Source organism: Pongo abelii, chromosome 18, assembly GCF_028885655.2.
Source record: "Pongo abelii isolate AG06213 chromosome 18, NHGRI_mPonAbe1-v2.0_pri, whole genome shotgun sequence".
Taxonomy (NCBI): Eukaryota; Metazoa; Chordata; class Mammalia; order Primates; family Hominidae; genus Pongo; species Pongo abelii.
In genome coordinates this window covers 49,183,590-49,201,520 of record NC_072003.2, presented here as the reverse complement: position 1 = coordinate 49,201,520, position 17,931 = coordinate 49,183,590, and the positions used below count along the sequence as shown (strand labels likewise).

Here is a 17,931-nt window from a genome sequence, read left to right as displayed (position 1 = left end):
TCACTGCAACTTCTGCTTCCTCAGTTCAAGTGATTCTCCTGCCTCAGCCTCCCGAGTAGCTGGGATTACAGGCATGCGCCACCACGCCCGGCTAATTTTTGTATTTTTTGTAGAGTCGGGGTTTCACCATGTTGGCCACGCTGGTCTCAAACTCCTGACGGCAGATGATCCACCCGCCTCAGCCTCCCAAAGTGCTGGGATTACAGGCGTGAGTCACTGCGCCTGGCCTTATGGACATTTTAGTTGTTTCCGGTTTGACTATTACAGAGAATGCTGCTCTGAGCAGTTGTGTACAGGTCTTCGTGTGGACATGTTCTTTCACTTTTATTGGGTGAATATCCAGGAGAGGACTGGCTGGGTTATATGGTAGGTGTATGTTTTACTCTTTAATAAACTGTCCAACTGTTTCCTAAGGCACCTGTACCATTTTATATTCACACAAGCAGTGTGTGAGCGTTCCACTTCCTCCACATCAGCCTTGAGGTCTGAATTTTGAATTGCTCTTCCTTAGATTGTCCACCCAGAGGGCTCAGCGCTGGCTTGTGACATGGCCAGGAGAGGCAGGGCAGGCAGCTGCTTCCCTCTGGAGCCCTCCCTCATACTCTTCATGTTGTCACATGAGAATTTTTAGGTTTCTTTTTCTTTTTTTCCTTCCCTGGAGTCCAAAGTCACATGAGAATTGTTTTACGCCTATGTTAAATGTGCTTTCCATAAAAATTTAGAATGACAATATAGGTATCCTCTGACTTGTCTTTCTTATGTTGCTTTTCCTAATTATTTACTTGCAGACATCCTGGAGAGGGTTTCTGGGCTGTAATGTATTAAAAGAAATCTAGGTTTTAAAGTCAGACAGACCTGGATTTGAATTCAGGCTTCATGGCTTAGCTGTGTGGCAAGTCATGTGAGTTAAGCCTCAGTTTTGTCATCTGTTTAAAAAACTTTTATTTGTTTATTTTAGAGGATGGGGCCCGCCATGTTGTCCAGGCTGCAGAGCAGTGCAGGAGCAATCACAAGAGCAATCACAGCACACTGCAGCCTCCAACTCCTGGCCTCAGGTGATCCTCCTGCCTCAGCCTCCTGAGTAGCTGGGACTACAAGCATACCACCACCACTCCCAGCCCCTCCTCTGTTTTTAAAAAGTATGTGTGGAGAGGTTGATATTACCCAGCTTGCATGGTTATTATAAAGCTTAAATATAATGCATTGAAAACATCTTTATTCATTGAATATCTGGGATAATGTATTAATCTTCCAGGGTTATACTTGTAATTGTAAGTTGCATTTTCTATTTAACAGTGGTTGACCTGCTACCCACTTAGTGACTAGGAGAAGAACTGACATTTTCATGGGTGCCACCGTTAGACGGAGGCCACAGAGAATATGGTGAAATGCAGTGGCTTTGCCAGTGCTTAGGGTAACCTTGCAATGTTTAACAATGTCTCAGGCCAGGTGCAGTGGCTCACGCCTGTAATCCCAGCACTTTGGGAGGCCAAGGAGGGTGGATCATGAGGTCAGGAGTTCAAGACCAGCCTGGCCAACATGGTGAAACCCCCGTCTCTACTAAAAATACAAACATTATCTGGGCATGGTGGCAGGCGCCTCTAATCCCAGCTACTCTGGAGGCTGAGGCGGAAGAATCGTTTGAACCCAGGAGGCAGTAAGCCAAGATCGTGCCATTGCGATCCAGCCTGGGCGACAGGGCGAGACTTGGTCTCACAAACGAAAACAATGTCTCAGCCTTGCTTCAGTCATTTGTACTGTAGTGGGGATGTATTTCATATGCATATTTATGTACTTCCACCAAGGCAATTCCTGCCTGAATGTGATTCCTCGACATGGCCTGTTGGGGAATCCTCAACCTCCTTAAGGACTGCTTAGTCTGTTTTTAGGGAGGACAGGAATACACTCTGGCTCCAAGAGGCAGGTTTCCCAGGCTTCTGGGATTCCAGCCGGTGTGTGTTGCCTGCCTTTTGCAGCACTTGGGCCCACGGGTGGCAAGGGTGCTGTCTCTTGGCCTGCGGAATCCTTTGTCCAGCTGGCCGAAGTGTGTTGAGAGTGCATGGGGCCTTCCCTCCCATGGAGAAGTGGGGGCTTGTTCTTTGATGGCGGGGCCAGACTGCTCACTGATGTCGCTGGAATTTGAAAGGTTGTCGCGAAATGGACAGTCAGGAGATTGGCGTTAGCATGGGCAGGTAGGCTGGTGCTGGAACTGTGAGGGGAGTGGGAAGGGTGGGCGTTGGTAGGCAGGGGATTTGCTGTGCCAGGTGGAGGTGTCTTGAGGCCTTCTCTGCTCTGCCTGACGGCCGGGTTTCAAATCCCCTGCAGCGTTCCTCCTTAGAGCCGGCTGGCTTTCTTGGCATCATTTGGTTTAGTTGCTAGGAAGCGGAATAAGGCAAATGCAACTTCCTTTTGACTTACTCACATTGAACCATCTGCTTATTCCTTCTCGTGGCCTTCAAACTTGGCGAGGAGCATTGAGAAGAGGGTCGAGCAGAGCATCTGTGCTCATCCTTTCTGGAAACGGAATGCTTTCTAATAACTCTTTAACCCTCTCAGTCCAAATTCATCGCAGTTCATCTTGGACAGCTCCTAGTCTCTTTCAGCTAATGGTTTGGAGCAAGCATTTTCTTCTTCGGTTTTGCCCCTTATTTTCGTCTTAGATTTAGAGCTATGTTAACTATATAGCTCTTAAATGAGGAGGATGGTGGCTACGTACGTCAAAATATATTTGGCATGTAAATATTCATAAAAATGGTCTTACTTGAGGTTATTTAACACTTGGAATGTATGCACATGGATTATGTAGGAATTTTCTATCCTAAGCTCCATTGTGAAGTCAGTGTCAGATACATTAAAGGTGGCAGATGATCCACAAAAACTTATAGTGCTATTGAGGGAGCATCTATCAGAGACGTTTTAAACAAAACCAGTGATGCTTGTTTTTTATAACTGCCAACTACTACCGGCATTTACCTATTTACTTTAGGGTTGAGTTTCGTTCAGCTGGGCAAATCAGATTCATTGTGTGGAAGCCCTTTTCTGCTGGTGAGTTTCCTGCTTCTCCCTGGGCCAGCGCCATGCGTTCAGTTGTCAACTCTGCAAAAGCAGTTGAACAAACAAGCTAGGCAGAAATAGAAATAGGCATTACAAAATAGAGTTAGAGCTTCTGAAAAAAAAAACTTGAGAAAGGCCATTGTTTGAGATTTTAAAATCCAGTTTAACTGAGGATTTAATCACCCCTGAGTGTACCAGAACTGTGGAAACTAATGTAGGAACTATGGGAAATAATTTCTTCTGAAGTGTAATTTTGTCTTTTTTTTTTTTTTTTCAATAAGCCATATAAACCTTTTCTGCCAACTTCTTATTCACCCCAAGAGGGCTACTTAAAGGAGGGTGAAGACATGCTAAGGTAAAATTTTATTGTTGTGGCACAATTTGCTAAAAGCTTTAGTAGTAATTCAAATGCTTTCTTACTGTGCAGACTTAGATGTTTGTTAAAATTGATGTCATTAATATTTGCTTTTGGGAAGTCCCTCAGTTCAAGTTGATCAGATTAAGCCATTCTGCTTTAACTTTTACCTTTCTGTAGTCACTTAGACTTTAGTGGCTAAAATATACCTACAGACTGAAGGACTTAGCCCCCTAGGCCTTTTTGTTCTTCCATTGTTTTGGTGTGCGTCATCTGCTTTGTGGGTTATCCATAGCAGACCCTTGAATCCCTTCCTCCACACCCTCACACCTCACCATCTTGATTTTGCTACCCTCTAACCATTGGTATATGCTCAAGAATGCAAATGTATTCTATTGTGATACAAATCAAAACTCCAGAGCCAAATATAAATATAAGTCACTTAAAACTGGATTTTTTTTTTTTTTACTCCAGGAATGGATAGATACGTAAGAGCAGGTAATAATAAAAAGTGGGTTATCCATAGCAGACCCTTGAACAAAAAGGGTCTGAACAAAAATGAAAACGGGAAGATCAAAAGCTAGGTGTCTGAGACCAGTCTGGGCAACATAGTGAGACCCTGTCTCTACAAAAAATAAAAAGATAAAATAAAAATCCCTTTTCAGAACTCTCCCACTCTCCCATTTTTTTCCCTTTTTTTTTTTTTTTTTTTTTTAACTGAAATGGCTGGCCCTGGCATATTGTCCTGGACTTGTTTCTTTCACTTAACTGTGTATCATGAAGGGGTCTTCATCCTTATTGTTTGTAACCACTGTGTAGCATTCTCGAGTATGTAAATCACTTTTTTTTTCTTTTTTAAATTGAGACGGAGTCTCAGTCTATTGCCCAGGGTGGAATGCAGGGGTGCGATCTCGGCTCACTGCAACTTCCTCCTCCCAGGTTCAAGCTATTCTCTTGCCTCAGACTCTTGAGTAGCTGGGATTACAGGCATGCACCACCACACTTGGCTGATTTTTGTATTTTAGTAGAGACAGGGTTTCACCATATTGGCCAGGCTCGTCTTGAACTCCTGACTTCAAGTGATCTGCCTGCCTCGGCCTCCCAAAGTGCTGGGATTACAGGCGTAAGCCACCACACCCAGCCTCAAGTATGTAAATCACTTTTGAAGGCAACTTTATTTTGTTTACTCTGGCTTTTATATTCAGCAGTGAAGTTCCTCTAAGCAACTAAATGGGTAAATCAACATGGCAGTTCAAGATTCTTGCCTTGAATCTTTCTCTGTAGTTTTGGTAAAAACAGTTTTCCTTGAACCGTATTTGAATTGATTTTTATATATATGAACCTTGACAGGGCCTCTCTCTCGCTTGCATTAAAGATGAGATTTGTGTCAGATTAGATTAATAATTCAGAATTGAAAAATGCTTTCCTCAACTGCGGAAGCACTTGGAAGTGTAGAATTCAGGAGTAACTATTCATGGAGGTTAGTTTTTCTCAGTAACATTTCCCGAAGATGAGACCTGGAATTACCTGCACTGTTGGGTGGTCTTCTGAGGGAGATCTTCTTAGCCTTGACCTGAAAGAAACCTAAAGGCAGAGATGGATCACAATGGCCAACATTGACTCAGGGCCCACACTGCATCAGGCACCATTTGGAGGATATCGCCTGTATTAGTTCATTCAATCTCATAACAGCACTAAGAGGTCGGGTCGATTAATAATCCCCATGTTACAGGTGAAAAAATAGTCATGACGATGTCAAGTAACTTAATCAAGGCTACCCAGCTTGTAAGCGACAGAGCTGAGATTCAAACCCAGACAATTGCATTGTCAACATTAGGCTGCCTTCCCTGGATGACCAGGTACTGGCTTCCCAGGCTCCTCCCAGTCACCTCTAATTATTTGGTGGTGGTGGTGTTTACCTACCACTTCATTAAAAGAAAGTGTCTATGGCCAGGTATGGTAGATCACGCCGGTGGTAATCCTACCACTTTGGAAGACTGAAGTGGGTGGATCACTTGAAGCCAGGAGTTTGAGACCAGCCTGGGCAACTTAGTGAGACCCCATCTCTACAAAAAATAAAAAGATTAGCTAGGTATGGTGGCGTGCACCCATACTCCCAGCTGCTTGGGAGGCTAAGGTGGGAGGATCGCTTGAGTCCAGGAGTTCTGGGCTACAGTGAGCCAGGATTGCGCTACTGATCGTGCCCAGGCTGTGGGCAACAGAGCAAGAGCCTGTCTCTAAAAACAACAATGACAACAACAAAAGAAAGTGTAGAAAGTGTGAGGGAAAGCCAGCAAGAACAAAAGGCAGCAAGGGTTAGGAAAAGCAGTTGGCTCACAGAACGGCCTCTAGAATCAACGGCCGGTCTTGGTCAAAGACAAATAGACAAATGAAGCCTGCTCCGGAGAGGGAAGCATTGTGTGCAGCTCAGGATTCTCAGGGCAGTAGGGGGAGGCATGGACTCAGGCAAGAGCTTTGCTTGGAAATGTCTGTTGGGAGGCTGGCTGTGGACAGCAACCCGAATAAACATCAGAAGGGGGGGAAGCACAGGGACGAATGCTCGCAGGCAGCTTGCTGAGTAGTCATGGTTTGCGGAGTGCACTTCCGGGCCGCCTCGCTGTGCAGCCTGAGGCCTCTTGCGAGAAAACAGCTAATTGCTGCCCGCCAGCATGGTTCAGTCCCTGTCAGGACACTCCTTGTGGACAGAAACATTGGTGTCTGGATTCTGGGGAGCCACAGTAAAAATGCCTGATTTAGGGTACAGAGTGCATCTACTTCTCCCTTTCTTCTGTTAAATCACAGCAAAAGGGACTATTTAGACAGCTGATAGATGACCCAGCATCTGTGCACTATTTTGTATGTCTTTAGCAAGGGAAAATAGCCTGCTCACAGGCGCTGTGGAGCGTTTATAAGTAAAGGGAGCAGATCTTGTTCATTCATTCTTCACCCATATCCATATCCAATGAAGACTTTCGAAGAGGAGCATCCCCAGTTTTAAAGATGAATGCTTCTGATAAAATTATCTCAAACCCTTTGGACTAAACACTTTAAAGTGTGAATATATAGCTCTAGCTATCTTTCTATCTGATCTATAACAAGGATCAATGGCTCCATATAGCACTTTTCATCCCCATGGGCAAGAGGAAACAAATGGAAAGGGCAGAAAATCCTAGAAATTTATAAAACACTAAAATGAGAGCAGAGCAGACTATGGAGCCGCATTGACCTGCAGACAGACACAGGCTTTAGTGACTATAGATTGCGCTGGGTGATCTGGTATTTGCTTTTTGGCTTTTGGGGGTACACTTAGAGGGGAAAATACATCAGCACAATATTTGAAAAAACATTTTCATATTTTTCAATTATGAAATTATGAATATTTTGTGAAATATTGAAAAATAATTTTAATGCATATTTAACAGCATTGAGGGATTACGTGGGAAATGTGGCTGATTCTTCAAAAGGGAGTGAAGACAACCGGGGCGGCGACCCTGGTGCTCTCCCTTCAGTAAGAATCCTATTGGCCAGGCCCCGTGGCTCATGCCTGTAATCCCAGCACTTTGGGAGGCCGAGGCAGGTGGATGAGGACTGAGGCAGGTCACTAGTTCGAAACCAGCCTGACTAATATGGTGAAACCCCGTCTTTACTAAAAATACAAAAATTAGTTGGGCGTGGTGGTGGGTGCCTGTAATCCCAGCTGCGTGGGGGGCTGAGACGGGAGAATTGCTTGAACCCAGGAGGCAGAGGTTGCAGTGAGCCGAGAAAGCGCCGTTGCACCCCAGCCTCGGTGACAGAGTGAGACTCTGTCTCAAAACAAAAACAAAAACAAATAAAATCAATCCTGTTGCAGTTCTAGTGAGTTTCTCATCTGTTCTTGGTAGCAGTGTTGTCTTTCATTTACCCTTTTGGAAGGAGACCCTGAAAACCTTCAGCAAGTGCTTTCTGGCTGTGCAAAAACACAAATGCATCGATGTTTTTCAGATGATGCCAACATCAGGGACACTCAGAAAGAGAAGCTTTTCCAGCCCTTTTATCAAGTGATTCAGAAAGAGTGGGAGTGAGAGAGGCCTTTGGATCGTGTTATTGTTTGTATTGACAAACAACCGTGGTAGTGTTATTTCTTTGTAGCATGTCAAATGAGATTGTGTACAAACCGAATATTTTAGTGTCCAGCCTTGAGCACACCAGTCACTGAGAGCTGGGCCTCCCGCAGTGCTCTGTCAGAACACTGCTTTAGGAACTGCGAGAATGATGCTCTTGGTGTCACTGGTGGTAGCGTTGCTGGTGGTGCCGGAGTGACCTGAGGGTGGGGATGTTTCTGAAGATTACTGTCTTATGCATCTTTTCTGTATGGCTTGAGGGTTTTTTTTTTCAATGAACATCTATCAATTTCTCAATCAGAAAAAAAGTTCAAAGCTATTTTGGGGGATGGGGAGTAGGTACCATGTGCCAGGCACTATTCTGGGCTCTGGGGGTACTTTGGTGAACACAACAGGCAAAACCACTACCCCTGGGCACTGACAGCTGCTGAGCTTTCAAAGAAGGATTCCTCTCATTTCTGAACTGCTTCTCCAACTCCTCTCTGCCTTTATCTGTGCGATTTTGTCTTTAGTCTGGGGTGCCTGTTCCCTCCTCTCCACCTGCTGAACTCATGTGGACAACTTAAGCACAGTGGCAGCCTGGTCCTCTGGGAGTCCTGCCCCACTGCCCCTGCCCTCTAAGCTGTGTTCAGCTTGTCCCCTGGGCCCATGTATTGTCCTGGTGTCAGGGAGCATTGGCTGGCACTCACTCTGCTGTGTTAGACATGTTGGTTTGCTTCTGTCCCCTATCTTGAGGACAGACAGACTTAATATGTGATGATAACTGTGTCTCTGGGTGATGTCAGGTTTCACCGTGCTTGGCAAACAGCCTGGCATGTAGACAAATGGTCGGGTTGGGGGATGCACACTTATTCTGAGCTAGCTGCTCAACAAGGGACGCTGACCCAGGCGTGATGAGCACGGACAGTCCCAGCACAGAAGACCAGGCACACATGGGACACAGCTCTGCCCTGGGCTTTCTCACCTTTTTAATATGAAAATCTGCAATCTTAAACTCAGATGACTCAGAATGTTTATCGTGATATCCCCTTTGCAGAAATTGACTTTATCTGTAGATAGCATCTGTTCTCTAAGAGTTTTTGAAAGCAAAAATACAGCCCCATCTCATTCGGAGGGTATTAGGGTTAGACCTTGGGAGACGATGTACTAGAAGAAATGAGGTCAGTCACAGCATGCGGGTGGAGAGGACAATTCCTTTTACATTCAAAAATGATGGAATTTCTTTTTAATAATTGAAAGACAACCAGACCTGCCCAGGATTAATTTGAACATATAGTAATTTAAACCAATTTTGAACCCAGAGGCAGTAAAGACCCAGCATGCACAGTAGCTTTGTTTCCTGCAAAGCTGCAGTACTTTGCTGCAATATTGTGCATCACCCAGGGTCACTGCATTAATCTTTGACCAGATTCACTTTCTCAAGACTTTTGGCAACCATCACATCTGACTTGTAGCATCTTATGATTTTAAAAAAGTTTTTTTGAGACAGAATCTCACTCTGTTACTCAGGCTGGAGTACGGCGGTGCAATCTTGGCTCAGTGCAACCTCTATCTCTGGGGTTCAAGTGATTCTTCTGCCTCAGCTTTCTGAGAAGCTGGGATTACAGGTGCACGCCACAACACCAGGCTAAATTTTTGTTGTTGTTGTTGTATTTTTAGTAGAGATGGGGTTTCACCATGTTGGCCAGGCTGGTCTCGAACTCCTGACCTCAAGTGATCCACCTGCGTCAGCCTCCCAAAGTGCTGGGATTAGAGGCATGAGCTACCGTTCCTAGTCCTTGTTTTATTTGTTTTTATTTTTTAAATTTAGAGATGGGGTGGTCTCACTATGTTGTCCAGGCTGGTCTTGAACTGACGGCCTCCTGCAATCCTCCTGCCTTGGCCTCCCAAAGTGCTGGGATTACAGGTGTGAGCCACTGCGTCTGCCGTGTGATTCTTTTAGAATTGTGACTGACACCAGCTGCCATTGGACTTACACAGCCCTAATATTCTTGCCACCTTCCCATCTACAGAGCTGGGCCAACTGGTGTTGATTTGAGGGCTGCCTTTTGTAGTGGAGAGGCGTGGAGGTTGTGTTTCTTCTCCCTCTCCATCTGGAGTGGTGTTTAGAAAGGACTCCTCAGATGTCATCCAGCCTGGTGATCTGGGTTCTAGCAGTTAGCCATGCATTAGGGGACTGGGTGGAAGCAGCTTTGGAACTCTTCGGCCGCCATGTAGACTGCAGCCACCCGGGAACCCTTGAGCTGGGGCATGTTGCTGGCTCTGCTGTCACTCTGATGTCAGGAAGGTGTGTGGTGATAAATCAGTTGGCTAATCCATCCCTTTATATTCCAAAACAGTAATTAATTTTCAAATCATGCTATCCAAATGTGACTTCTTTTTGTGATCATTTTGAATCACGGGCTGTCACTCCATAGATATGAACCATGTCGTGTTTTTCTTGCTTTCCTTTTGAATTTATTTTCTGGAATCATCCATCCTTTCCTAAATTACCAGAAAAGCATTTTTCCTATTATCATATTAATTTGTAATTCACAAAACATACATTTAATGTGCACCTGTTATATGTAGAACTCTGTGCTTGCACAAGAAGGAACATAATTAAGTGATAATTCTCATTCGTAGGTCATGCAGCCTGATAAGATAAAATATGTACATAAATAACAATAAAAGTCCTGACATGCTAAGAGAGTTTTTCCACTCTAGGAAGAGGGTACAATTGAGGAAGAGTGGATTACCATTGTATGGGGTTCAAGGAGATAAATCAAGGGGGTTTCAGGGAGTAACATCATTTGAACTGAGCCTTTGAGGGAAGGGCTGGTATGTGTCCAGCAAACAGACAGGCAGAGAGGACACAGCTGGAAGAAAAGGGCGGAGAGAGTCCAAGGATCACAAGAAATTACATTTGGGAAGAGAATAGGATGTCTGGAGCCCAGTAGGTTACAAAACATGTGAAGATAGGTTGAAGCCATGTCTTGCCAGGACTGTGAGTGCTAGGGTAAGACATTTAGGATGCCGAGCAGTTACTGTGGCGTTTTTGAAAGTAATACTTTTAACAAGATTGCTCAGAGGCTGAAGTGTAGCACGGATTGGAGTGGGAAAAGAAATTATGGTAGAGGCCTTTGCAAGGTTCTAAGCAAACGTTGGGCAAGAATGGAGGCATGAACCCAGTGGAGAGGCCTAGGACAGATTCCCTGGGACTAAGGGACTGGGGCTGAGGAAATGAGAGATGAAATGACTTCGAGTATTGATCCAGCATTAGTTATAGGATGGGTGATATTGGCTAAAGTGGCTTCCGTGTCATTCCTTCACTTTCACTTGTGTATATGTGTACGAATGAATGAATGAGGTAGGGTCTCATTGTAGCTCACTGCAGCCTTGAACTCCTGGCCTAAAGCGATCCTTCTGCCTCAGCCTCCTGACTCTTAGGACTACAGGCATGTGCCACCACACCTGGCTAATTTTTTAAGTTTTTTTTTGTAGAGACAGGGTTTCGCTATGTTACCCAGGCTGGTCTCAAACTCCTGGCCTCAAGCGGTCTTCCCATCTCGGCCTCCCAAAGTGTTGAGAGGACAGCATGAGCACATTCTTTTACTCTTTAGCAAGGAATCATCTTGGTGGTAATGACCACAAGTATGGGTCTGTCCTGGGGACTAACTGTGGATGAGCCTTCTCTCATTTTTCTGAATATACTTTTCTCATCTGTTCTTTAAAACAATCTTTAATATTCTTTTGTGATCTTTCAATTGAAATGACTTCATCAAATAGCACTTGAATGTTTCCATTTTGAAAAAGGACATTTAAAAAATGTTTTCATTTTGAGAAAGAACATTCATGGTGCTTACCCAGTGCATCATGACAAATGAAAACACATCTCTTGCTTTCTTTATACAATCATAGACATAGTCAACCCTATGAAGACACTACATCTTCAAAAAAGTAAGTTTCCTGTTCGCCAGAGTTGCTTCCAGTTCCCTTAATTGATTCCATCAGACAGACTGCATAGCCTTAAGCGTTTCAGTGTGTCTAAGAGTGAAAACAAGTTGTGAGACTTGCGTGATTTTTTTTTTTTTTTTGAGACAGGGTCTTGCTGTGTCACCCAAGCTGGAGTACAGTGGTGTGATTATAGCTCACCATAGCTTCAACCACCCAGGCTCAAGTGATCCTCCTGCCTCAGTCTCCAGAGTAGTTGGGACCACAGGCACATGCCACCATGCTTGGTTAATTTTTTTAAAAATTATTTGTAGAGATGGGGGGTCTTACTATGTTGCCCAGGCTGGTCTTGAACTCCTGGGCTCAAGTGATTCTCCTGCCTTGGCCTCCCAAAGTGCTGGGATTACAGGTGTGAGCCACCGTGCTGAGCCCATGCATGATTTTAAAAAATGTATAACATCTTATATCTCACTTACCTAAATACAGTAAAAATATAGGATCTTATCCCTTACTTAAATTTGTGGATCAAACTATCTATATAACAACTGCTTGGTGACATAGATTCTTTTCTTTGACTGAAAGTAACCTGCCTTTTTCTTGTGTGTGTGTGTTTTAAGGGAATATGCAGCAGTTATAGGTCATCATTTGTGGGATCATGGCCTCGTGGTGGAAACAATCCACTTTACCTCTGGTTGGGTCTTACTTGTGCACTCCAAGGAGTGAAAGATAATGGTTCCCCATTATGTATTCTTGTCCAACAGTCTAACATAAAACCTTTTCTCTTGCACCGTAATTATGCTTCAAGAGTCTATCACATCACTTAAAATATATCCTACTTAAAAAATATAATGCTTTTTCTTTGTACACCGGTACACTTTGAAGGTTCATGTTGGTCAATAAGTAAACTGAATCTAATTGAGGAAAAAAAATCACAAAGTACTCTCCTGTGTATTACTAATAACTGAAGCTTACATCATTTTCATTGCTTCTTACTTAAGAATCCAAAACATTTCAGCCAATATATTAGGTAATCAATTCAGTTCTCTTATCTGGAATTTTTTTTTTTTTTGAGATGGAGCCTCTCTCTGTCGCCCAGGCTGAAGTGCAATGGTGGGATCTCAGCTCACTGCAACCTCTGCCTCTTGGGTTCAAGCTATTCTCCTGCTTCAGCCTCCCAAGTAGCTGGGATTATAGGCACACACCACCACACCCGGCTAATTTTTGTATTTTTAGTAGAGACGAGGTTTCGCCATGTTGGCCAGGCTGATCTCAAACTCCTGAGCTCATGTGATCTGCCTGCCAAGCTTGGCCTTCCGCAGTGCTGGGATTACAGACTTACACAGAAATTTTGACCAAATTCCACCCCCAGCTTTTCTACCCTTAGCGATACCCTGCATTCTCTTAGACTTTCTTTCTTATCAGCTTTGCCTTGTTTACAGGATCTCATTCATTCCATTATTGTTAGGCTCATCAGAATGCACAAAAATGACCACTCTCCTCCTCCCTAGAATATACAGACTTAGGCAGATGAACACATTCTAGACCACCCTTCATCTCCTTCTTCCTGGTCACACCTGCTGCTTCCATCTGTCTCAGCCCCATCTCCTGCCCTGGACAGTAGATGGACACTGGGAATGGTATTCCTCCCAGCTGCAGGCACTTAAACTGCTGTTCCTCTCCCTTTCAAGAGGGGAGGGGGCTGCCTTGCAAAGAGCCTCCTTTACAGCTCACCTGCAATCCCATCCCAACAAGCATGGGTTTTCCATTCCTTTCTTCTTTGCAGAAGTTCCCGGTACTGTTCTAGTCAGTTCAGACATATTGAGTGCCTCCTGTATGCTAGGCACTGTGAATGATGTCAGGCCAGTGCTGCTTCTTTTCTCTGTAGGTAAGCAGCCATCAGGCAGACTTCTCCAACAGGCCCTGGATCATCCGTCCCGGCTCATGTCTCCTTAGCAGCGTTGGATTTTCATTGCTAGATTGGGCGAACCTTCCCTTGAGTGTAGAGAGTACCAGTAGCTAGATTTATATCATGCCTGTAGCTTCCAGAGCCTGCAGAGAAGGGAATGCAGGGTTAGTGTTCTAAATCCAGCCATAATATTGGGTCTGAAGAGTGAAAAGTGAAGGACATTTGTCCCCCATCATCTCAGGGATGCCAGGACAACTCTATTCCCACCTTTCTATTTACTGTGCTTCTGTATCTCCACCTGGCCAGCTCTTGCTCCACACTACTCTCAAGAGTGTGAAATTATGGTTTTTCTAAGCTAATAATGGCTAATTTATCAATCTAACCCACATTTATGTCATACATAAGTTCTGGAAATGTAAAAGAACACAGACTTTCACTAAGTACAGATCCCAGTCTCCTGGGGTGAGGAACAGTTTAATTTGAGCTGGTTGTGAAAAGGACTAATTACGTCTAGTTACTTAAGTGTTTACATTCATGCAAGATCATTTAGGAAATTATCACTAAAGTAAGTAGGTTGAATAATTTGTTGACTACTAAAATACTTTAACAAAACTAGCGCTACTTCAAAAAAGCATATAATTTACTTTTAACATATTACAAATTCAGAAAATAGTTTCTTTTTCATGTCCAGAATAGTATTGTTAGGGACACATTTCATTTGTCACCATTAATTTAATTATTGAACTCAAATCATAAATAAAAAGAATACTGTTTTCTCCAGAAAGCTACATTTATTTTAGTGAATTACTCTTAGCTGGGTTCTCTTTCACAATGCTTTGTGGCCAACAGTTCATTTCATACTTTGCATGCGGCCATTATTAAGAAGCATGTGCCAAGACAAATACTTGAAACAGTCAAACAATGAAACTTCAGAGCCTGAAGGCAAATACATATTCCTGTTTCTTCCTGAATGTAACCTTAATAGACACAGTTTAAGATTTAGCCAATGCTGTAATCTCCACTGCAGTTCTGTATGCCATTTGGGTGCTAAATTTGTTCAGAACTTGATGATCTATGGCAAGCCAGGGTAGGGGACTCCCATCCAAGATTAAACTTTTATGAAGTCTTATTCTCAGCAGATAAACCTGGGAGAGATTACAAGACATCTATGTGTTGACTACAATCATTCAGTTATGGGAAAGCCACTCTTGGTGTCTCAAGTTTATTTTATATGTAGTATTTAGAGCCTGGAGCATTCCCAACCTGACCTGGAAAGGCCTTTCCATGGCTTAAGATCCCACAGGGCTGAGCTGAAGACAGCAGAACCACGCAGAGGAAGTGGGTTACCCTGCACGCTGCAGTGAGGGTGCTTGAAGCCCAGCATTAGCACGTCTGTCTGTTTGTCTGTCTATCTGTTTTATTAATGCATTGCCTGTACAAAGTTAGAAGAAAAATGAGCAGTACAAGGTTCACAATGAAAAACATCGGTCAAGCTGGGCACAGTTGCTCACGCGTGTAATCCCAGCACTTTGGGAGGCCGAGGCAGGTGGATCCCCTGAGGTCAGGAGTTCGAGACCAGCCCAACCAACATGGTGAAATGCCGTCTCTACTAAAAATACAAAATTAGTCGTGCATGGTGGCGCATACCTGTAATCCCACTACTCAGGAGGCTGAGGCAGGAGATTTGCTTGAACCTGGGAGGCGGAGGTTACAGTGAGCCGAGATCACACCATTGCATTCCAGCCTTGGTGGCAAGAGCGAAACTCCATCTCAAAAAAAAAAAAAAAAAAAGAAAAAGAAAAACAGCGGTCCCTTGCCACACTTTCTCTAGTCCCCACTCTGCTCTGGAAAGGCTGCCATTCCCAGCCCCTGGCTCTTTCTTCTGTGAATCACACACATCTCAGTTGTGCACCCTGATGCTGGAACCAAAAAAAACACCTGCCCCTTTTGAGTTTTATTTTTTTAGTCTTTGAGTAGCCAGCAGTGTTCACCCTTTTTTAGGCCAGGTTTGTTTAGACATAAGAATTCCCATTGACACACAGCACCTCAATCCCCTCGACCTCACCCCGTCAGCCTAGCCTGGAGGTGTCCACTTGTGAAATGAGGGTTTGTGTGGAAGTGGGGAGCCACGCTGCCAGTTGTTATGGTTTTGAAACAGAATGGAATGTTTGATTTTGAAACCCTTCAGAGTCCCTGCTGCTGCGGGTCCTAGACACTCTCATCCATAGACAGTCACAACTCCACCAAAAAGCAGAGACAGTTTAAACAACTTGTGGCTAGATTAACTGTGTTTTCTGACGATTTTTTCTCCTTTTTTGTAAATGTGTTTTTTAAAAATCAGGGCACCCGTGTGGTAAAACAGGCTCTTCTTGTCCCTGGTACATCGTCCTGTGCCCTCAAGGATGCACCGGGGCTGGTGACTGAAGCACTTATGAGGTTTCTTGCTAAGTGGGAGCAGCAGGAATGTCTTGCAGTTTCTCAGAGGGCTGGAGAGCAGGCAGATGACATTCCAGGACAGGAGTGCCACCATAGCCACCCCGGCCTCCGTGCACTCAGCACCTTCTCTTCCTGTTAAATTTGGGGACACATTTGTACAGGGATGAGTTGAGACTGATCACTGACTGCCTGAAGACCAGAAAAGGACAACTGGGAGGTATTTGGTGCTGTCCCTTTTCCCTCCCATTTCAGATACCAGAAAGTCCTTTTTCTGCACATCCATGTGTGAAGGAAAACCAAAAAAATTTTCCTTTATGAGAGAATGTGCCTCTGTAATGTGTATATCCTACAGAGGCATTGGATTTGAGTGTGTTTCAGATAGGAATAGACTGTTTCAGTATTTCACCTTTATGGACTAAAATGCTTCTTCTGAAGTTAAATTTTCTTTTGAACCAGATTTTAAATATATAAATAGAATGACCTCTATAGATAGATGGATGTGTAAGAAATAGTTCCAGTTCCCTATCAGTTTATTTTCCTGATTCTATATTTCAGTTTTTGTTTTTATTTTTTATTTTTAATAGTTTTTTGTTGTTGTTGTTGTTGTTTTGAGATGGAGTCTTGCTCTGTCACCAAGGCTGGAGTGCAGTGGTGTGATCTTGGCTCACTGCAATCTCCACCTCCCAGGTTCAAGTGATTCTTCTGCCTCAGCCTCCCGAGTAGCTGGGATTACAGGCACACACCACCACACATGGCTAATTTTTGTATCTTTAGTAGAGACAGGATTTTGCCATGTTGGCCAGGCTGGTCTCAAACTCCTGACCTTAAGTGATCCACCCCACCCACATTGGCCTCCCAAAGTGCTGGGATTACAGGCATGAGGCACTGTACCTGGCCTAGATTTCAGTTTTTAATTGACACATTTGTAAGTTTACTTTTAAGTACATGGTAAATGTGAAGAAGCAACTCCTAATCTTGAAGGTTTTACTTTGTTTTTTGAGACGGGGTCTTGCTATGTTACCCAGGCTGGTCTTGAACTCCTGGGCTAAAGCGATCCTCCTGCTTCAGCCTCTGGAATAGCTGGGACTACAGTCATGAGCCACTACTCCTGCTTAATCTTAAAGACTTTAAAGAGCATTCCAATTAGAAGCCAAACCCTTGAAGTAGTGACTTTTTCGTTTGCTTGTTTTGAGTTAAGTGGGTGAGAAGAGAATAATAATCGCTTGTCCCTTTTAGGAAAAAGAAGCAGGCTGTGTTATAGGACCATGTTAAAGCTGTAAAGAAATTGTTTATCTTACAAAACACAGAATGTGATTGATTTTGGTGCAATTTTATTGTACTTACTTTCTCAGGGCAGGTGGAACCCATGAATTCAAAACACAGCAGTCTTGTTTCTTTTTGATTGTAGAAATCTCAAAGTCAGTGAACGTGAAGATCTTTCTTGAGTAGGCTGAGTTGTTCTTTGTGTGGCTTGCTGGCTTGGACTGCAGACTTCTGCTAACCGTTTGTTTTCTTCCTTTTTCCAGGCTTGGAGATGCTGGATCCTTTAGCCAGCAGTGAGCATTCCTCATTTCAAGGCAGGAATCCCCCCCATTGTGGGCAAGCCGCCTCCACTTCTTCCAACTCCTGGCAGGAAATCCTTCCTGGGTCCCCCCACCAGTTCCTGTCAAGTCCCCTTTGTGAGATGATAGGCCTGGGGGACACCTCCTTCCACTGCCAGCTCAGTGCTTCCCCCTAGGGACACAACAGATGAGTAGCTCTTCTGCTTCTCGGAGAGCTCCCCGGAGACAGCGGGCAGTTTAGAGCCATGGCAGCGTGTGCTGTTATATATATGTGTATTTTTATGGGGTCTCACTCTGTCACCCAGGCCGGAGTGTGGTGGCACAATCTTGGCTTTCTGCAGCCTCCGCCTCCTAGGTTCAAGCGATTCTCCTGCCTCAGCCTCCAGAGTAGTTGGGACTACAGGGATGCACCACCACGCCTGGCTAATTTTTGTATTTTTAGTAGAGACAGGATTTTGGCATGTTGGCCAGGCTGGTCTCAAACTCCTGAGCTCAAGTGATCTGCCTGCCTTGGCCTCCCAGAGTGCTGGGATTACAGGTGTGAGCCACCGTGGCCGGCCGAGAGTGTGTTGTCAATCTGCCATG

At 44.2% G+C, this 17,931-nt stretch overlaps 1 long non-coding RNA gene across 2 annotated transcripts; it reads right to left on the bottom strand.

Annotated features, from left to right (window-relative positions):
• Positions 1–1,446: 1,446 nt before the first annotated feature.
• On the bottom strand, positions 1,447–17,482 carry LOC129050781 (uncharacterized). 2 transcript variants are annotated; one of them, XR_008514555.2, is made up of 4 exons: positions 17,129–17,482; positions 13,174–13,491; positions 4,937–4,993; positions 1,447–3,121 (listed from the first exon to the last, which is right to left on the bottom strand). It is a non-coding gene; the product is annotated as an uncharacterized LOC129050781 (long non-coding RNA). The 2 variants fall into 2 exon arrangements; XR_008514554.2 differs by lacking the exons at positions 1,447–3,121; positions 4,937–4,993 and having other exon boundaries at positions 12,476–13,491.
• Between the last annotated feature and the right edge of the window lie 449 nt (positions 17,483–17,931).